This window comes from Triturus cristatus, chromosome 7, assembly GCF_964204655.1.
Source record: "Triturus cristatus chromosome 7, aTriCri1.1, whole genome shotgun sequence".
Lineage (NCBI taxonomy): Eukaryota > Metazoa > Chordata > Amphibia > Caudata > Salamandridae > Triturus > Triturus cristatus.
The window spans coordinates 596,468,955-596,491,823 of record NC_140590.1 but is presented as its reverse complement, the minus strand read 5'-3'; positions in this window follow the sequence as shown (position 1 = coordinate 596,491,823).

Below are 22,869 nucleotides of genomic sequence, written 5' to 3'. Positions count from 1 at the left end.
CTGTTTTGGTACTGCACAAATACTTTATCTGAGTAGGAGTGAGAAAAGGTACAGCACTTCATGTCTCCTGACAGGTCTCAATACCAGGTACAGCCCTTCTTCTCTCTTTCACAGGTCCAATAATTTTCTGAAGAAGGTGCCCAGGGTGCCATATTTATGCTTGGCACTAGCTTGTGGGTGGGGGAGACTCCGGGTGTGTCCCTGACCAAGAGGGAAAATGTTCCCAGGGCTAATCCTAACCACTTTTGCAACAGTTTGTGTTTACCTAACAGGAAACAATCTGACACTCCACCTCTCTAACTAAATGCAGTCCTTCTCCCTTTGTGCAGAGCCTGTGAGCCTACCCAGAGGTGTGGCCAGGGAAATGAGCAGCCTATTCTCTGTGGTCACTTCAAACCAGTTCTGGGAGTAGATCCTCTTTATCATTGGTGCCTCCCTGAGTGAGGGAACAAAAATGGCCTCTGTCAAGGTTTCATCTGACATTTGACTGTGACAGGATATAGCTCATTAAAGTTACTCACATTACTGGTCACAGTCCAGATGGTTATTTTATCATAAGAACAGAAATACCTTTCCACACCCATGGCCTTTATCTCAGCTCTGGGGGCAGGTGCACACATCATTAAGGTGGCTATTCAGGTCAAGATGACATCTGAAGCTCATTAAACTGAGTCTCCAGAGGCTTTAAGCAGGAAAAAGGTAACTATCTAAAAATAGCTTTTCCTTAATAATTATTAAAAATGTGTCATTATCCTTAAATTGCATTTGAAATAACCATTAAGAAGAATATTTAATCATATTTCTAGCTGTTTCATAACTGAAAATAGCATTATTCAATGCAATAGACCAATCCCGTGCTTTCCTATGGAACAGTCAGCCTTGCTTAGGTGAAAATTGATTTTTAAAACTTTTTCACTTTAAGGACATGTGCAATATTTAATTTCTGCATGTTCTACTTTTAAATACCATGCACCCTACCTTAGCGCTTATAAGGTCTATGTCGGTGAATTACTAATATTTTTTAAAAAAAAGGCTTTTTCCTGTTAAAAGGGGACAACGGTTGCTGTAGTTCACTAGTGACATTTAACTTACAGCCCTTGGCTAATCCTTGTACCATATTCTAGGGACTTAAATGTAAGTTAAAAATGTCCAATACGAGTTTCACCAATTTCGACATGCTTTTGGGGTCCGATTGCATGCACTGGGGCCTGGTTCGCAGAGACACAGTGCACAGAGTCAAACAAACAGCAGCATCAGTCCACAAAAAATGGGGTGATCATGCAAAAATAGGCATTTTCCTCCAACATTGATTTATTGTGTGTCCTTTGTGTATGTGAATCATTTCAAAGTTTCTAGCCTACAGTGCCTCCTTCAGTTATCCTTGGACTGTTTGGTCAGAATATCCTATGGGTCAGGATATTAATTCTTTGACAAATGCTTTAGAAATGGGGTTTACATTGTGAACTCGATGCCAAATGTAAAATCAATGCATATTATAATGTGTAAGACCCCATTTAGGGGACAACAGACAGGGCCTACTGGGCCCCAACCAGGGTGGTTGAGACCGTTTGCCACTGGTGTCCTGTGGTCCTATCTGCTATGGTCCTGCAAATGGGTTAAAGTACACCCTTTCCCCACTTGACACTCAGAGTAAAAATGGTGAGCAGTATAAGATTTTGAAGGAGTCAGTGGAGGGGCTAGAGCTCGGAACTCAACTATCAACCAACAGACACAATAACTTTAAAGTTGAACCAAGTTTTTGTATATAGGAAAAGGACAAAGCAAAATATGCAATTAGTCAAATGTTACTCAAGTTCTTAACCACGGTGTTGTTGTGAGTAGTAAAACAGTCTTCAGTTCTTCGTGCTTTCTTCAGTTTAAGCTCTGGTGCTCTCTCCCAGACAGGTGCAGGCCAGTCTTTGATTGAGTGCAGATACACCCTCAACTGCTGACGGAGTCAGATGTGGCTTATGTCTTCTCCATGCACAGCCAACCCAGATAGCATGGTGTTGATTGGAGGGCCTTGGCATTTCTGTGTATTTGCTGTTCTTATCAGGAGCCATGGAGAAACTGGGTGATCCTCAGCATCATGGGTCACTCCTGACTTTGCTCTCTCAGCTAGTTTTTTTGATCTCCTTGCACAGGACAGTCTCTCATTCTGTCGGGTCACACAGAGTCCTTCCCTCTCACAGCAGGCCAGCAGGCTTCTAGTAACTAGGTACACCTTCTTCTCCTCCGGCAGTAGATGCAGATTTCAGATGGTGCTCCTCAACTCTTAGAGACTGACTATGAGGTACACACTAGCCCTGGTCAAACAGCAGTCCTTCAAGTACTCTGAGGAACACTCCCTTCCTTGGTCAGGAAGAACTATAAACAGAAACAAAGTGGGCTAGGCTGGGTTTGATCCCACCTGTCTACACACTTTCTATACAGGAGATGTGGATCCAATGCCTTAAACTTCAGAACCAGTTTAGGATGTTTCACTTTCGGTTGTCTTTCTCAGAATGCATTCTAGACAGCCTTTGGCCAGTTATACCAGATCTCAAAACACAATACTCTGCCACCACCATTTCATGTGCTAAACCCAGGATAGAGACAGTCGACTCTGAGGGTACACTTGGAATCAGGACTAGTCCAGGACCTTGCATAGCCATGGACAGGTATAGGCCTCTGCACATACACGAGATTTTTGTGACCACAGGGCCAAAGGTAAAGGTTAGGATACCAGACAAATGTACAGTCTGGCACCAACACATACCTTTATACCATGCAAGGGTATAATCCCATCCCAACACATTGAAAATTCTGTGACGACTGCAATAGGAAAAACTTTACACTGTGAAATCCTTGACAATCACTGAAGCGAGAGTGTGTACATTGTTTAGCACTAAGAAACCTTCTGACACAGATCTCTAGTTCAGGTGCTTTTAAAGAAGTCTAATTTTCATTGTGTACATTTGTAATTTTATGTTTAATATTTATCTGTTAGTGAATTGAAGTACCTTCTCTTTTTTAAATTAATAACACTTGGCATTGGTTTATTGACAATTACTGTGCACTCTGTAGGAGTTGGTAATGTTTATTTAACCTTCTTTGTTGTTTTAATACATTCCTCTTGTTTATTTTTACATTTTACTGTTGATATTCAATATGTGGTACAACATTGTTGTAGTAAGCCTGACTTTCCTCTTAAACTTCAGAAATATATTGCTTTAGTCTCATGTTTGATGATTGAGAACATTTTGAAGTTGAATGCTGATCAAACCGAAGTGTTAGTGTTAGTTGTAAGAAATCATCCTTACACCAGAGTCTCCATTGTTTAAGTTTAAGGAAAATTCTCCCCTGCCTCTGAGATGAAGGGAAAATATTGGTGATCCAGCAAGCTATCTTGTTTGAATTATGACAATGCAGTTTTGTTTGGCTTAACTAAATATCTTGCGGTTGTTTTCAGATTGTGCAAAATGAAATTGCCGTGTGCAATATGCAGGTCTGGTATTAATTTACTTCGCCACACGTCTGTTAAATGACATTTGACTTCCTCACAGGTCATCAATGAAAAAACAAATTTGGTTAAAGACACATTGCATAGTGCACAAGACATGCAGGAATATCTCAGCTCTCTGCTTTAGCCCAGCACACCCTCTCACATACTTCATTCATTTTGTCATGCATTTTTGATTATGCCCATTTTCAATTGCACTAAGACAGGCTTATACCCTTTCTTGGTTCCTGCTCCTCTTTCCAGTACACCAGAGGTAAAAGACTCTTCCCATGCGAGTGCAGAATGATCTGCGGTCCAGAGATTGTAGGGTGCAACACATTAAAGCCAGAACTCTTTACATTTCAAATGCTTGTTCATGATGCATTCTCTATTTATTTTCTGTTCTCTGTATCTGTTGCTTAACGTATCTCAATCTGATACCATTTTGTTAAATCAATACTCTATAAGTGCAGAAATACCAAATAAATAAATACATACACAAATAAATAGATAGATAAATAAATAAATGCTCTGGATATGAAGCCCAATTCAGAAAAATATTAGTGTATGCAAATACGTAAGTACCAAATATTCAATTAATGAGTACCGGTTTAAGAGCTATAGTTCAAGAGAGAGCCTGATAAAAAAATAAAAAACATAACTTGAATATCATTACTTAGGAGTGAAGATACATGCAGCTATTAGTAACTCAAGTACACACATTAATAATTTAAAGCTTTGGTTTATTTGTTCTCAAATGTACAGTTCATAGAAACACTGCAGTCTTTTAGGGTTTGAAAGCTTCATGGATGTTAATACATCAATGTCATAAACATATCAGGTTTTACAGTATAGACCTGCATGTTATTAAAAATGATGCACCAATATAATTTTCATTAAGGGCTTACTATCTGCTTCCATAGGTTATAAAGTCTTATCAAGTGCCCCAGATTTGTGCTCCACCACAACTCATTTCATTAAATGTATCAGAGTGATACATCATGAGATTCTTAGGGCCCTCTTTACAGTAGATTTACTGCAAGTAAATGTATTCTTACTCTCTTGACTATCTTTACTACTTTTGGCTAATCCCCATTTATGAGTGAAAAGTTATTAAAAAAAAAGTGTAGACTCACATGTCCCACCCCCTTCAAATAGGGGATGGGTTAAGAAAACTATAAATATGAGCATTCATTTTGGTTGTTGGCAGAATCTGAGAAACTGGTGAAATTTGCCGACTCTGTGTTACTCTTGTAATGTGCAGCTCCGACCAAATTCCACTAATTGCCATGTGTCAGAATTGTTTCTCACGTGAGGCTCCAAAACGGTAATTTGCCAATCTCAAGTGAGATTTGGCACCATCTACCATGATTTCTGGACACTAGGAAACAATCTGGCTAGATTTTTCTAGCATGGGCAGTCTTGAGTATTTGCAGTCAGAAGGCTGCCGCTCGAGTAGAAAATGTCCTCAAGCAGCAGCAAAATTAGCTTGAGTGGCTGCTTCTTCTGGCTTACTGCGTGCTTCCATTCATGCTGATTTTTCAGTGTGAAACACACTACAGGCCCTAAATCACAGCCCAAGCAGCGCAACAAGCCTATTTCTGCCCATTGGCAGAACACCACAGAATCTCACTGAGTTTTTATGGAATGCTGCGGAGCCATATTCCATGAGTTCTTTCCACCCTATGTAAATTTACAACTAGTATTTGTTTTAAAATGGAATTTGACATTCGACACATTTGGTGGACAATTCCATAATCGAGGCGGAGATATTTCTATGGTAAAGTGCAGAGAAAAGTTTGATATACTTTTTTAAAAAAATATAGAAAACATATTTGTATATGAGATATTAATGTTAAATTATGGAATATATTTTTAAGTAATACAATACAAACATGTTAGAGCATTAATAATAACATCCTTAATTTACCAAAATATTCAGAATATATAGTATCAAAATATTTTTTTCTGAAGTTTATTAAAAAATGGCATACTTAATGTAAAAAAATGATTTCTTACTATATATATATAGAAAATTCTTGAAAGTGCTATATAGAACACATTAAAACATTTAAGAGCAATTTAAGTGTTTTTATAAATATAAATGTTACATTAATTTTTACATTAAAAAAGTGATGAAATATTTTAAAATAGTATACTAGGAGGGCGTGGCAAACCCTCACGGCTGCACAGCAATGTTCCCTCTAATTTTTTTCTTCTATGTGCGGCAATAAATGTTCTCTGTGCACAGCAACCAAGTCTGCGTGCGCCAAAGGCATGCAAAAACTCCCTATGAAAGTGATTGTAGTGCCTGAGCTGTCAAAGTCAGTAGGTTCTGCTACTTAATTGTATGTAATAATCACATTTAAGTCAGACGTATTATATAATAACATGATCATACCAGTTTCCCATGACATTTACTCTAACAGCACCTCCATAAACGGGCACAGAAATGACTGAACTCAAATGTAGGTACCATTAAGTACATTTACTTAGAATAGTGTGGGGAAGCATTAAAGAGAGCTCTCAGGTTTTCCCATGTACGACATGAGTAGCTGATCCAGTCATGGTGTTTCTTGCCATTGCATAACATGTATTTTTTCCACCACATTATAATAACAAGATTACAAGCGGTAGAATGCAAAGTGAAAAAAAGGATTGGATAAGCTAGCTATGCCTGATGTTGGACAGTACATGATGAGATAGCCATGCCCTGACAATTGACAGCAACAGTTATCTGCCTCTGGTGCCCAAACATAACTTTGGATCATGTAAGATGTGCACCTTCTTGCACGCCAAGAACATGGAAGAGTGGAAGGCAGAGCCCTTCATGGCATGAGCTTAGGATAACTGCCAGGCCTCCTGCTTTCTACCAAGAGTTTCCATCTCCTGGGGATGATACTGCAGTCTGTTATCTTCACCCAGCCTATACTGGCTCTTTTATCCCTAAGCTCCCTCTGGTGAACCGGAAAGCCCCAAGAGCCTTTGGTGCTTCCAACTAAGATTCCACCAGAGACTATCACTGGCCCTGGTCTAACCTGCTCAGACTCTTCTTGGCCCTGCCATGCCACTGACCAAACCTCTTCCTCTGCCAAAGGAACAGGCAGTTGATCCACTACCGGTGTTCCAACCATCACAATCTGTTACATAATGTGGCAAATTTCCAAAAGTTAATAGCCATTTTGATATGATTCCAGTGCCATGCCCAACATTTGATAGAGAAAGAGTTCCTTGCAGGACTTCACCATGTGATAAGTACTTTTGCAGGTTTGAAGGGATATTTGGCTCTTACTCAGATCACATTCAGATGGCCAATATCTTCAACCATGATAATGGTAAAGAAATGGGTAATCTTTTCCCCCTTATTAGCACAGGTGGTAGATTTTAATGTGTTCTATATAGCATTTTGACTCTGCAGAAAGCAAGTGGCATGGGATCTGGAGAGTCCATCAACACTTCTGAGAGAGGAGGTTGCCTGCTTCATGGCTGTGCTACCCAAGATTGCTGAGGATTCTTGAATGCCTTTGCCTGTAGATGAAAACAAAGCTAACCACATGGAGATTCCACAGCTGGCATCCTCTGCTGTTGATTCCTTGCTCCCTTTCAACAAGGTCTTCATACATGTCATTTTGGTCACATGGAGTAAACAAGTTTCTGCTTAGATCGTAAATCATCAGGTCACCCAACGCCTTCATCCTTCACCTCAACATTCCCTGACTCACTTCCGGAGACCCCTAACAGAATCCCAACTCTTTTCTCTCTACTCCCCGCGAGGGAATTAAGAGGATTGAGGCAATGGGGAAGAAGTTGTTATTTTCAGGGAGCCTTGCCCTTTCGCTCCAGGAAAGCGACATACCTTCTGGCCTGTTACTCTGATATTTAGGAGATAGCACAAACATTTTTCCTAAATCTCCCTGATCACCTTTGGGACCATTTTGCGAAAGTGTTGCATGATGGTCAGGACACAGCCAAAGAGAACCTCTTCTGGTCTGACCTATAAACTGTGGAATCGTGTGGAGGTCCATGGGCTTCTTCATTGCCATGCATCACTATGCCTGGATAATCTCATCTGGCTGTTTGATGATGGCCAGTTGATTCTCAGGAACATTACCGTTGATGATGCTCATGTTTTGGGAAAGGTGGCTGACTTGCCCTTGGAGCAGGGTTGGGGCACGGCCCGCCTATTGGCCTGGCTTCCCCTGCTCTTTGCATCCTCAGACAATCCTGTAAGTCCAGGGATTACTCCTAAGTATGTCTGTCTGTCTGCGTCACCCATCACAACCTGTGAAGTAGCAATCCAACCAGCTCTTTCCAAAATACAAAGGACATAGTGGTTCCAAGGGTCGCCAAGGACAGCAGCAACAGTCCTCATCTCCAGAACTGCAAAATCACTTTAGATTGCCCTCGAGGGAACACATGTGACCTAAAAGTGGGCGAGGATGCCATTTCACTTATATCATTAGCTATCCATCACTACGGAACATTGGTTCCTCCAGAGTGTCAAACACCGCACACCCTTCCAGGACATGTCCTATCCCATTATGTGTTTCCTTTGTCCCCTCAAAGGATCATGCTTTCACTTTCTCTATCACAATGTTTTTATCCCTCTGGCACTGTCAGCACTTCATTGAGGTGGGCGAAGTATTGGAGGCTTGAGCCAGATGCTTGGTTCTGGCTCACTTTGAAGTCCTCTTGGAATTTGAAGACTAAAACGAGCTGAGCTTTCACGTGGCTTCTGCCTGCCACCCACACTCTAACCTCCTGCGCCAAGGATTGAAAACAAACATTAACCCTTGATGTATAGCATGAGAGAGAATAAGATACCCATCTAGTGCCAGAACTGGAAGGTGTGAAAAAACCTGGGGCCAATCTTGGCTGGTCTGCTTGACCAAATTGTGTGATCTTAGACAAATATTTTATTTATCCATGACTCTTTTCTTCATTATTGCACATGACACCATCTTGGAATATGTAAGATGAGGATGTGTGTTGCACAAAACATATCTTGTGTTTGATTTAATTGACTATAATGTTGCCCCACTTACAATAAATATAGGGCATAAATAGGGTGTACATGACAACTGACTTACCTCTTAGTTCATTAATGTCATTGTTATCATGGCAGGAAGCATGACTGTTTCTAAGTTCATATTTAAAAGCTGTCTGCTTTTCAACACTTTGAAATATTTTGATTTACTAAAGGGAAATACTTCCATATGTTAAAGGAATATGCTTTCAGGAATTTTGAAGAGACGTTCTCGTATTTTTGTATAGTGTTTGTTGCATAATTTACACACCAGACATTATGAGGACTTGGCTTGTTCACAGGCTGTTAAAGTCAAGCCATACCCTTGCCTCGGACCACCCTGTTAATTTGTTGACCCCGACACCTCTTATACTTCACTGTCAATATCTAGATAGCTATGTGTCTCCTTTGTTCCAAATGGCACAAATGTGACTTTCTCTCTGTGATCTACAGAGAGGCCAAAGATTGCATGAGCATGCTATCTGAACACCATAATGACCCAGTGAGAGTGAGAGGCACTAGGAGAAACTCACACTGCTTTCAGACACAATTTCGGAGTGCTCAATCTTGCTCCCATAATAAACCCCATCCACACCCTGAACTCACCCAAACTCTTGAAGGAAATTCAGCTTGCATGATGCGCTATACACAATTCATAAGCTGAATTAAAAAATAATTTACTGAGACACATCTGGTAAAATAAAATATTCCTAGGGAGCAGGATTGGTTATACCAGACAAAACAAAGTCAAGAAAGTGAAATGTAACATGGGCTGCATTGCTGATCTGTATTACTTTTAGAGTTCTTGTACATATTCTTGAGAAAAACAGCTTTTATCTGCAACATTACGGGAAAGAACATAGCAGCTGGTGTGAACCCACTACTGTTTTCAGTGGACCTACTCCACATAAACCCCTGGTCTCAACCATTACACCACTGTAGGCTGCTTGAAACCTGAGAGGCCAGTGTCATGCAAAACACCCACGGATGCCCAAATCGGCTGCTAAGTGTTTAATTAATTTTAGCAATCTCCCCCCAGGGCACCAGACACACAGGACTGCTTTACTCCTCCTTATCAGCACACTTCATCCCTGCCCGCCCTTCTCCATTCAGCACAAGTCCAGTCATACAGTGCCCAATTCCTAGCCTCCAAAATATAAATCATGTACATTAAGCACCTCTGCAGCTGTCCCAAACTTGTGGCATCTGCAAAATACAGTAGTGTCTGCACAGTATGCTCTCGAGTGCCCTCACACTTCTCTAAAACTTCTCATGGAGCTTGAAGGCTGTCCTGCACCAAGAGAAACATTCAAGCCGCTCATTTAAATGAGCACTTGACAAAATCTCCCTCAGTGCATGCTCAGCGTCCGTGCTCCACAAGAGAACCTGAGCACTTTTAAATGGAAGGGTGCACGCACGCACAGGTGCGCACCCTAATGGGAACATTGCAGCACAGATGTGATCCATTTGAGCTCCACTACCTTCATTCTATTATCTGTAGGTAACTGGCTTCTGCGGACAAGTTGACACCTTCAACTGACTGCATGACTGGAAAAGAGACCAAATCATGCAGATTTTAACTAGAAGGAACCCTCCTAAGAGTTCCAAAGAACTTGGCGGAGGATGGCAAATGACGGAGCACCGTGAGCTGAGACAAGGCTTGCGGGGGTGGTGCGAGTCTGAGGTGGCCCTAGTGCATATGAACTGACAGCACTCCAGTGGAGCTGCAGCCGACTGGGACGATCTCTTGCTGCAATGAGTGCTGCTGCCTTCACAATGAGAGACACAGCTATGACTGGGATTCCCTAGTGGCTCTGATCTCCCCACTCACCAGTCATGAGACGCGGGTGTGAAGGAACACACAGAGATAGTTCCCTCGGCCTGTGAACCCCCAGGAGCGGCAATCCTCTGCTTTGCTATGGGGGCGAGCGGAGGGGGATGTGCTTGCCTGCCCAGTGCCTTGGTGAGTACCATAGGGCCCCTATTGACCACCCGTGTCCCCTTTGAAGATCTCCCCGCACAGCCCTGCACGCTCCTGGCCTAAATAAATTAAAGCTCGCTGCCTTCCCTCTGATTTCATCACAAAGGCTTATCTGTGGAGGCCCACTGGAGGTCGGGGCTGTGATGTTGCTATTGTGAAGGGGCCCAAAGACCTTGAGTATATTATAGTAGCTTTTCCCTCAGTGTCTGGCTCAAAGATTTCTTAAGCACTTATGGAAACTGCCTGGAGCCTTCCCTTCATTTTTTATATTAGGCCTATTATATTTTTACCAAATCCACTACTGGATATAGAAAGGATATAAATATTGATCTGCTTCTTCCACCACTGTTTTACCCATGAGTTTACAACCCCAGCTGTGAAGAGCTTCCATCTGCCTCACTCACATATGCCATCGCTCATCCGCTGAAAGTTGGCTATGGAAGGACATTAGCAACTCCTAAATAAACACATCTAGGTCCTATTCATTACCGTCACAACCACGTGCCACAACCACTCTAGCTTGAAACCCTAGTAGTGGCATAAAGATTGACACTCTACTTATGCCATTTTGTATGATATGGCGGCAGTCAAGAAGGCTATGTGAAAACATCAGATCTTTAGTTGTAAGCTTCGTGCCTCCCCTCAAAAAATCCCAAATAACCAGGGTCTGGAGCTATTTTTAACCAGCTGACTCGCGAATATCCCAATCGCCCCCCGCAGAGATGGTGACCTGGCCCTCAACAAGGAAGAGCTTATATCTTCTCTTTGAGACTTCAAAAATTAATTGCATGAAGAGTTGAAAGCAGACCTGACCTCCTCTATAGACACTCTCTGAGATGAACTTACCTTAATTTGTGGCCCTCCAACAGGACATAGACTCTATTAGTGCAAGGGCTCTTGATCTGAAAAGCACTTGCCAAACTCCCACTCAGAGGGTAGAACATCTGGAAAGCTCTACTAACCATCTAAAAACACATTTCCTTCCTACGCTTTTGAACTGCGAGGACCTTGAGAATCTCTCTAGATGTGATAACATCAGGCTGTGGGGCCTGGTGGAAGGAGGGGAAGGCCCAGACCTTGTTGCATATGTGAGGGGCCATTCTGTGAACTGTTGGGCAAGGGAGGTCCAACAGTGAAGCTCGAGAAGTAAGATAACCCAGGGATATCTTGGCCAAGTTACATTCTTTCAAAACAAAAGAAGCCATCCTCCAAGCAGCAAGAAAAATAAATGAACTGACCTCCCAAGGGATGTCTTGCTTTATCTCCCAATATATTGCTCCAGCGACCTTTGCGAAGAGACAGCAGTTCAGGTCAATCACTGAGAAATCCTTTTGGCCTTGCATTTTCCTATCACAATACCTCACATCACCTCACCGATATGCCTGAGGTGGCAGCCCTGTTAGGTGTGAAGATTCCAGATCCAGATCAGTCTACTGTTTCAGTGGAAAACTCTTCCACAAGGCCTTTTAGTGAGATTGGCAGTGGGCCCTGGCTTCCACAACATCGCTCTAGGAGACAGGACTAGCAGAGGCATGCTCAGCAGAAGCAGCTTACTTTAATCTACGATGGCAGACTTCTTGAAGACTTTTGACTCTCTTACCTGCCAAACAATGATGATGAATGCAACTGGCCTGTGTGGTAGCCCTATAGTGCAGATATTTTAGTTTGAAATTTACTGTCTTTGACTCACCATGGGTCTACAAGTAATACTCACCGAGCCTTTTGTAGCTTACTAACGTTCTTTTCTAATGTTTTGTGCTCACTACCTTATTCATTACCCACTTTTATATGAAGGTTTTTTGCGGTTTGTAAATTACATGCATACACATCTACAGTCATTTCAACTGTTTCACACTTGTGGGGTAACACTGTGCCCATTTTGATTTGTATTATTGTTCCATGTTGAAGTCTTTTTGTTGAACATAGGAGCTGGGGACAAGGGATGGGAGAGGTATTGGAAACACTCAGCAATGTTTGATAGAGGACAGGAAGCAGGATTATCACATAGACATATATACCTATCACAACAATGTTATTGTTAACTTGGAACGTTAAGTGTCTGAATTCAGCAGGGAAAACACAAGCTATGGAAATACCTTACCAACAAGCATTATGACATAATAGCGCTTCATGAAACACATTTGAAGTGCAGTGAAGAAAAGTGGTTTCACCATAAACTTTACCCAACTGTTTTTCAATCTTCTGAGACAACTAAACACTGCGGAGTGGCCTTTTTGTTCCACTTCTTCCTCAGCTTTCATCCTCTACGTAGCAAAACCTGACAAGGCTGTGTAATTCTAAATTAATTTAGGGGACAATACCTGGTAGTCTTTGTACTATTGTCTCGATTTGTTACCCAAATTCAGCCCAAATCACCTTTCGACAATCATTTCTATTGTTTTTAGGAGGATATGCTTAGGGAGATTCAATCTCACCTGGGACCCACAGATGAACAGTACACACCCACACCGTGCAAGCACAGGCAGCTTCACGAATGCCTTGCAATATTCTCTACAGATGCTTCACTTGTTGGATGCTTGGCAAACTACATACACTAACACTAAGAATTACACCTTTATTTCACATTCCCATCATTCCTATTCATGACTTGATGGTGTTTTTATCGGCCAATCTTTAACACAAGCTATTTTAACTGTGGACTTTCTTCCTATCACATTCACAGACCATACCCGAATTGAGTTGATGCTAGTATGGGGACCCCCACCCCCAAGCTCCTTTGCTGGTTCTTTCCTGAATCCCTTACTAGAGATCGTCTTTTCATAGACGAGATATGCAAAACTATTCAAGAATAATTTCAACTAAATAAGCTCCTGGATATCGATTTTTCCAATATCTGGGATGCTTTTAAAGCTCTCATTAGAGGGAAATGCATTGATCTTTCTTCTGCCTTGACTAAACAGAAAACTCAGGATAGATTGACTCTCGAAGCAGAACACTCAGTGAAAACATATAAAGAAATACCAACACGACATTACAGAGAAAGATCACCACCCTAAGGGGAAAGTTAAACGTCATCTATACTAACAGAGCTGTGTTAACTCTCTTCTGGCTTAAACATCTAACATTTGATAAGGGAAATAAGGTAGGAACCCACCTAGCATGCCAGCTCCAGACAAATCATGAAAAAGAATGTGTTAATCAAATTCAGACAAAGACTGGGTAATCCGCTACGTCGGAATGTGACTAAGCTCGGCTCTTTCATGATTTTTATAAAAACCTCTATACCTCAGACCTACCTTGTGAAGCCTCCCAGTGTTACTACCTGGCTAAAATAGTACTGCCCCAGGTGTTGGAGAAGCTTAATAGATGAAGAGGAGGTCCAATTGGTGAAAGCTAATCTTAAATCAAGGAAATCTCCTGGACTCGACTGATTCACTGTACTATTTTATAAAACTATTAGTGCAGAGCTCATTCCCTATCTTACACTTCTATTTAACCACATAACTACTATCAAAATGATTACAGTTTTATTGTTTAATGATATTCCTTGCAGATTTGCTTTTAGATACGTAAATTGGACGCTCAACATTGTATCGATCAATATATATATGTACTGCTATGCGATCTATAATGCTGAACCTCAGACTGTATTAAAACTGAATACTTAATAAAATTCTGTGTTACAAAAAAAAAATGATTACTTCATTGTTAGAAATGGGATTTCTGGTTGGCTAGGGCTTGCGCCTAAGCCAGGCAGAAACTACCACTCTAGTCAGGGCAAGGGAGTTACATGCTGAAGATAACCCCTGCTCACCCCCTTTGTAGCTTGGCATGAGCAGTCAGGCTTATCCAGAGGCAATGTGTGAAGAGTTTGCACAACACACACACACACAACAGCAACACACTAGGCACACTACAAAAGAAACTCCACAGAAGATTATAGCAAAAATAGCGTTTGTATTATCATAAACACATTAGAATCATAATCACACAATATACACTGTGCCAACTGGCAGTAGGCAATATTCACAGGAGATTATATACAGGACAGAGCCAATCGGGCCACTGTCAGAACCATCACATTGCAGGTAGTAAACATAAAACACAACCAGTAACTACTGGTACAATAATGACCTCAGCATTATCCATAAAACACATTAGTCCCCAAACCTCATTAGCATGAACACATTACGCAATGGGACCTCATAGCCTAAATACGTTATGCAATATCTGTAGGCATGAACACCTTAGGCATAAACAACCTGACAAACACATTATGCCAACCGCATTAGCATAAACACATTACGCATTAATCACATTAGATCCACAGTGCACCATAGTAACACTACCAAGGTGCATACATCACCTTAGCACTTTGTGCACAGCAGGCCCCTCTTAGGCCTAAACAAAATAAGGGGGCCTAGTAGAGCACCTTACTCCCAGCCACCAACATTAAACTTGGAGGTCACCAGTACACTACTCATTGGTAGTCTTGTACTTGGGCCCAACACTTAAGGCATAACCCCAATGATTACAATGAGCATAGCACATTTGCTCATACACAAAAGTAGTCACAGTGCACACCAGGAATCACACGCAGTAATGTACCCGTGAGGTCCCAGGCTCCAGTAATATCACCAGGCAAAGAAAACATGCCCCCATAAGATATCAGGCTTCCGTAATCATATCCCCAGGAAACCTGTCCCCATCGGAGATCACAGGTGCCCCCACAGTACAGTGTTCGCAAGCTTGGTGTCTCCCACCTAGCCCCTCCTGGCTGCCAATGCAGAAAAAACAGTGGGCGTAATGCACAGGGGGCGGTGAGTGCAACTCACCCATGTCACCTCCAATGGTGGATGGCCCCCGGTGCTGGACATGAGAATGCTGTTGCCCGCAACCATGCGGCGCAACTGCGATAACGTAAAGCGTGTCACAGGGCTTCCCCACAGGCCCTACTCACCGGGGCCTCTCGAGACTCTTCTGGTCTCCTCAATGTGCCCTGGATCTCCAGACACCCGTGGGCCGCCTCTCCTTCTATCCGGTGTGGGGAGGTGGGAAGTTGCAGAATGAAGCCTGCGAGGCTCTGGTCGCCCTGATGCACCCTCAGCTTCTTTAGTGCACACCACGCGGGGCTCCCACCAGCACCCGGGAGCCCCACCTATAAGCAGGCACAAATTTGCCTGACTTCCTGCCGCCTCGGGTGGCAATTGGCTGCTCCGGTTGGCCCCACCTAGGGTTAGGTTCCTCCGGACTGGCCTGACTTCCGGTTACGGCGATTTCTATGGAGCAAAGTCTCCTTCGGGGCTTCTACCTTCTTCTTTACAGGCCCAGGCATAAAGAAGGTGCGAGTGCTCACCATGCGCTGTGGATTACACAAGTGTAGGGTATGCTCCCGCTTCATGAAGGTTCAATGCGAGGTGGGCTCCCGCCGGTATCAGGCATAAATGCGGCAGTGCCTTGTGGGCTCCCGCTCTCCCTCAAGCAGGCACAAATATGCGGAGTGGGCTCCTGCCGACAACACACATGCAGGGTGGGCTCCTGCTTCTCTGGTAAAATGCAGGGTGGGCTCCCGCCGATAAACACAAAATGCGGGGGAATCCCCACGTCGGGATTCCCTCTAAACAGATCAGACCACCCATGCTCCTGGAAAATTAATGCCCACGAGGTGCTTAGGCACCCAGAGTTCCAGGGCAAAGGCTGGGCCCAGGCAGGCTAGCACACAGGGTCCTCCAGTAGGGAGGCAGTACCTCGTGGAGGTTCCTCCTGGAGCAGCAAGTCGCCTGGAAGCACAAAACCACAGCATTTGCATGGGGTCACAGCCCCAGTACTTATGCTCCATTTCCCTTAGTCTGCACTGCAACAGGGCTTGAGGGAACCAGTTCCAACTGGTGGGGGCTTGTCATCAGACACACCACAGGGGCGCAGAGCCAGCATTCACATAGGCAGGCACAGACCTATGAAGGGTCAGGGGACTACTCCTCCCACTACTCCAAATGCAGATGCCCTATTCAGCCTAGCGCTGACTCACCCTGCCCTCCCTGGAGCCACACACACCTCACCAGCCCCTGTCACTCCAGAGCCAGACATGCACTCAACATCAGGCAGGCAGACACATAGCACACAGATATGCCAACTTCTAGAAGTGCCATTTCTAAAATAGTGATAATAAATCTGCGCACACCATTGCGTAGCAGTTTTTATTAGTATTCCAACCATACTAAACTGAACCACGCTGCTCCTCTCATATCAGGAATTACCATTGAAACACTTATCAGGGAATCCCCAATGCATTCCTATGGGAGGGCAGCCCCACAGTAGTGAGAAACCAAAATGGCTGTTTGTCACTACCAGGGCATGTCACACAGGTAAATTAAATATGACAAACAGGTGTAGACCAATCTTACCATGTTTATCACAGAAAGCACACACACTTTACACTGGACAGCAGTGCTAAAGTGCCCAGAGTCCTAAAACCACCAACACCATGTCAAAAAAAAAGGCTAGGAGAAAGGCAAAAAGTTTTAGGGATGACCTTGCAAAAAGAGCCAAGTCCAACATTCGTCATTGAGCAAAACACTAATTTCTGTAACCCCTAAACCTGGGAAGCACTCTCGATATTGTGCCTCCTACAGGCCTATAGCTTTACTTAACCTAGATGCAGAAATCTATTCGAAGGTTTTGGCCACACGATTGGAAAAGGTACTTACCAAATTGACTCATCCAGAGCAATCAAGCTTTTGTTAGGGTTTGTGCACAGCAAAGAGCATGTCCCCTCTCATTGCACTAGTGGTCTTAGTAATAGCTCTCTTTTAAACATACTATTGAAAGCCTTTCTTGTTATCTCAGCCCCCTCCCTAGGCTTCTGTGTATGTTGCTTAATGTATTCACAAGTTTGGATTTTTCTGTGTGATTGCACATTGGACCTTGCATTTACCAAGGCTTATTTAGAAAACCCCTCCCTAGGCCATGTGTTACTTCAACTCATTTGCTTAATAACTGAAGCTCTGCACCCCTTTCTAGAACATGGGCAGCAGGTGTTAATTCTACTCATTAGCATAATAACAGAAGCTCTGCACACCGGCATGTGAGAACCACACCCAGTTCTTTGAACCACACCCAGCTCTTCGAACCACACCCAGTCCTGTCTATAAAAGACAGCCCCTGAGCCTCATCCAGTGCTTGTGCTCGTCTACCTCCTGCTTACCTGAGGACGTATTCTTCGGCGCTGGCATTCCTGCTCTCTCCTGACCTTCATTGGCTTCAACGGGCGTGACTGCTGGCTCTTCCTTCTTCCGGTTTCCGGCTCCTTCCTGCCTCAGTCCCTCTTCTGCCCACTGCAATCAACCTGCAAAAGAGAAAGAGGACAAGGTTAGACTGATCAGTATCCCTTTCCAGCAACAAGTAAGTGCAAAACCTTTTATTACCTGAAAGAACTTTGACGGCGATTTCTGGATTCATGTATAGACAATTTGGAACAAGATAGCTCCCACAAACTTGTGGAAGAATACTTTGTGGAACTTAGTGAAATAAACATTGTTTTACTTGGAACTTTTGAAAATCGAACAGAGGAAATCATTGGCAGCAAGGCCAACAGTAAAGCAAGGACTTGAACTAATTACCTGCGTTATCTTGATGTAAAAGTACAGTATTTGTTTTATAAAAGTCTGGAAATGTTTGAAAAGTGAGTTTACAATTAAGAACTTCGGCTTTAGTTATATTAAGGTGAATGTTAGATGTTGATAACTCGGATAATGATATTCGTTTGATTTTTATAGGAATATAGGAATTTTACAGTAATAGAAAACACATCCCAGAACAGTGACACATACCAAACCTGGAAGCTAAAGACCAGGATTCAAGAGGTACTTGTAGAAGGGAATTTCTACTAGATTAAGGGTTAGTCAGGAACACATGTAGGGATAGGTTGCACTTATCTGTTCTTTGTTTATATTCCTATAGGCACCCGTTTCTACAGAAATCAGAGAGGGCCGCAGCTTGTAACGGCACTTCAACAGTGGAAACGCAAGAACGGTGTTGTCTCTCTCTTTTTTTATTTTATCCACTTCCCCCCCTTCCCTTGAGCTTCTGGTTCTTAGTGCACTGTTTACACTAGTGTGCTGGAACAAGCGGTTTCAGGGTGGGGTCGGACTGTCTTCAACCTCCATCAGAACTGAACAGAAACTCAGGTGAGCTGGGCTTTGACAGCTTTATTCAAGGGCATCAAGCACATAACTTGAGACGGTTAGTCCACCTGGTCAAAAAATCCACCAAAAAACAAATTCCAGCTATCCTGTTAGCACTAGATGCTGAAAAGGTCTTTGACTGTGTAGATTGGTCCTTTCTCTTTCTAACTCTTCATAAACTTGGCTTTTCCAACAAATTCTTTGACATGATTCAAGCGTGCTATGTAAATCTTCTCACACAAGTGATGATTAACATGGTGGGTTTCAACTTTTCTGAGTTAAGTTGGGGTACTCGCCAGGGATGCCCACTCTCACCACTTCTGTTTGCTCTCAGCATTGAACCCCTCGCAGCAGCCATCAAAGTTACACCAGAGATCCAGGGGATTCCTTTTGGATTTGTAGAACAAAAGATCTCTCTTTTAGCAGATAATGTGTTACTCATCTTCACTGCACACTCCATCGCTTTAGCCAATCTGCCGTTTCGTCTCGCTGAGACCGAGGCGAAGCGGCTGTCCGAATGGTCCCTTGAACTTGCTCGGTTGGCATTCAACTCCATAGCGCAGCACGATTCGCCTACAAACGAGTCGTACGGACAGGTTAGAGTCCTGGAAACGATTTGGTCGGCGCGTACGTGATCTTCGCATCGTACTTGGTTGTCCGGACCGGTGTACGATTCAGACGTAAACAAGGGCTACAAATCGGATCTGGGAAAGCCAAATGCGATTCGGAGGCCTTCCAAACGACATCTGAATTGGGCCGCAAGACGTCATAAGGAGGTCCTGCCTGGTGACCTGTCACCACAATCTCTATAGGCAAGTGTGTTTATGCATGTTGGAACATGCAGGAATTGGCTGGTGTGGTATTAACATTATAGGCACCCACTTTTTGGCCTACTTTGAAATGTTGCCAAAGTAATGGAAAACTATCAGCAAGACCAATAATTCAGCCTCAAAACATTTCCCCAAGATTTACCAAAAACAATATGCTTCTGAGACATCAGATGTCTGTCTACAATTTAAAATGAGGAGTATTGTATTATTGGCAAACCTCGTAGTAACTTATGGACATGTTTATAATGTATGAAATGGAAATAATGTTCAATACCTAGACAAACTATTCCCTCTACACCATTACCCCCAACCCTGCCATGCAGGGGTTAGTATCTTAGTGGCATCCGGTCCTGAAAGTATTTTATCCCTATTAACATGTATATGTGTCCTTGATCTCTGTGTCTTCTTAAGGAAACCTGTTATTCTTGCTTTTGTTCTCTGTGTACTCCCTGTCCCACAGCAGTTATCTGCAGCTCTATGCAAGAATCTATTATGAATCCGAGTACAAGACTTGTATCCAAACCATACAAGTATAATGGGTTATGGTATAAATGGCCAGGGTTATTGGATTTAATTTATAGATTGTTGCGAGTGTGTCAGCATCATGATGGCCCGGTACCATGCAAACCTATTTTGGGAATGTGTGACTCTCCACTCTACAGTGCTGACTGTCTGGTTCCCAGTATCCCTTCTAATTACCAGAAGTCCAAGCAAATGATACTGCAAGTAGAATACCTAAATTAGCACAGAAGAAGAATCTAGTTTCCACTCTAAGGGCCTTTGGTGGTGCAGTTTTGGGTCCGCCTGTGGCTGCCCGCCAGAGTATTTGTGCAACTAATGTGTGGCGGGCTTTTTTGGGCATTCTCACAGCGGTGCCCTGAAAAAAGGGTACTGCACTGGGAATGCCAAAAAAGTTCTTGTTGTGCCTCCCTGCATGCACCCCAGGGAGCAGAGGCCCAGGGGAACCTGAAGGGTGGAAGGAAGGAAGAACTGCAATGAAAACCTAGGCAGAGAGGAAATTCTGAATATGCTTGGCGGGACCTCGGCGGGTCTACCAAGCATAATAATGCCTCCTGACCACCGCAGCACCACTAGGAAACGACTGATCCCTGATGGCTGCAGTGGGGCAAAGGCAGTCCCACCAGCCTAATTGTAACAGACTCGTAATCAGCCCCCAAGTGTTCAACTTGCCTACATTATTTGGCCCTTGTTCTTACAAATGCTGTCTTATTTGTATTGGTGAGCAAGGGAGGTAAAATGGTCAACAGATGTCCCTGGTTGATGCTTTAATTGAGTCCATTCTTAGGGGGAGGGTTCTGAATGGCAAGGGGTTTGGTAAGGTGCAGTGGTTTTGGGTCCAGGGTCCTACAAGCGGCTAGCTTAGCTTGGCTGCAGTTTAGCTGAATGGTGATTGTTAAAACTGGGGGTCTCTAGTTGGCAGAGGTAGGTACCTTTGACCAAATAGGGACCCTTGCTTCTAGTCAGGGTAAGGGGGTACACACCTAAAATAACCCCTGCACACCTCCTTGGTAGCTTGGCACAAGCAGACAGGCTTATCTCAGAGGCAGTGTGTAAAGCATTTGTGAACACATACAGTAATACAGTGACAACACTTCAGATGGACACCACACAGGTTTTACATAAAAAATAAGTATTCTTTATATAGACTTATCACAAAACCACAAACAACAAAAAATCCACAAAACTGTACTTAAAAAATTGTAGAAATAGCTTAGTTCTCTTAGGATGGTAAATGTGACACTTTAAGTTCAATGTACCTTTGGATGCGTAACGCTATACAACAAAAGTGTTGCAGGGAAGGTGATGCGTCGGTTCCTTAGACGCAAGAACAGTGATGCGTCGCTTCACTACTGCTGTGCAGGGGACAATGATGCGTCGGTTCTTCTCGGCGTGGGGAGGAACATGGACCTGGCCCGCAACTGCAGGGGCATACTCCAGTTCTACGCCAATCTGAACCTATTTGAATCCCTCTGTCCATACTCTCAGGGCCCACCAAGCTAACCCATGTGGAACCCTTCTCCTCCCCTGTGGACACCATCTGTGCAGCACCTAACCGTAGCTTGCTCATAGGTGTGTCCCAACAGACAGAGAGCCAGCCACAGTGGCCATTGACCGTAGTCAGTGATGAGACCCAGGCCTTATGCCTCTCAGGGCTCTCAAACCTCTGTGGTGTCAGAGAGTGGGGCGCAGTAGCCCTAGAAGCTTGGCACCCTTTGTCCACTCTCCCTCCTGTCAGATCAGGTATGAGATCCTGACACTGACCCACCAGCCCCGGGCCTGTACCCAGCAGCTGGACAGGAGACTGGAGTGGACTTTCCCACACCTGGTCCTCCTCCTCCTTGGGGCTCTGTACCCTCCCACTTGGAGTGGTACCCCCTTCCAGAATTTTCAGGGTGCCTGTAGCAGGTGTCCTGCACTATTCGCCAGCCAGTTCAGGGGTTCTACCCTGCAACTGAGCTTCCAGGTCAGAGGGGACACCCTGAACCTGGCCCTCCAACCTAGGGTCTAAACCCTCCAGTTGAACCAGGGTCAGAGGTGAGGACTCCCTCCCTCTGCACCCCCTTCCAGACTACTGCACCCTCCCATCAGGAGCGGTACCCCCAGAAGACAAACCGGTCAGGACACTGTTTACAGTTGTTCCACCCTCCAGATCAGACAACACCCGAACCTGGCTTCCCAACCCAGGGACCAACACCTGCGGTCGAACACTTGCCCGGCGCACCAGGACTTCATTGGGAGCACTTATGCCCCCCCGAGGGTAACACACAACTCATGTATCATGTGACAGTCTGCCTGGCGCAGATCTCCCGACCCTGTCCATCTGACAGTGTGTGAAGATCCCCCGGAACAGAAGTGGTGTCACCATGGTCATTCACCGGTGACTCAGCCCTTCTGGCAGGCTCCTGACCCACTGGTTTTTCCACTGGGGACTCTCTCCCCTCTCCCCCTCTCACCCCTCACTTTGGACTTCTGCACCCTCCACTTAGGAGTGGCACTGCCAGACACCAGAACTGATGGAGGCCTGTTTACAGACACTCCCAGTTCACTAGACACTAGGGGATCCGCCTCAATGTGCGGCCCATCAGGGCAGACTAGGCTCCCCACCTGGTGTTCCCTTAAAGAACCATCCAGGCCCAGGGACTGGGTTTTGGGCACCTTGGGACATGCCGCCCCACACACACTCCTTCTCCACTGAGACAGGACATGAGTCCCTACACCCCTCTCTCTGCACTGGGACCTAGCTGGGCTACTCTGAACCACTTCCACCACTCTGGGTTAGAAGATACCTGAACCACTCCTCTTAGGATCACTCCCCAATGCCTCTACAGACCCTCTGGAATCCACCAAATGGTCTGCCTCCAATGTGAGTTCCCTGGGGTCAAAGA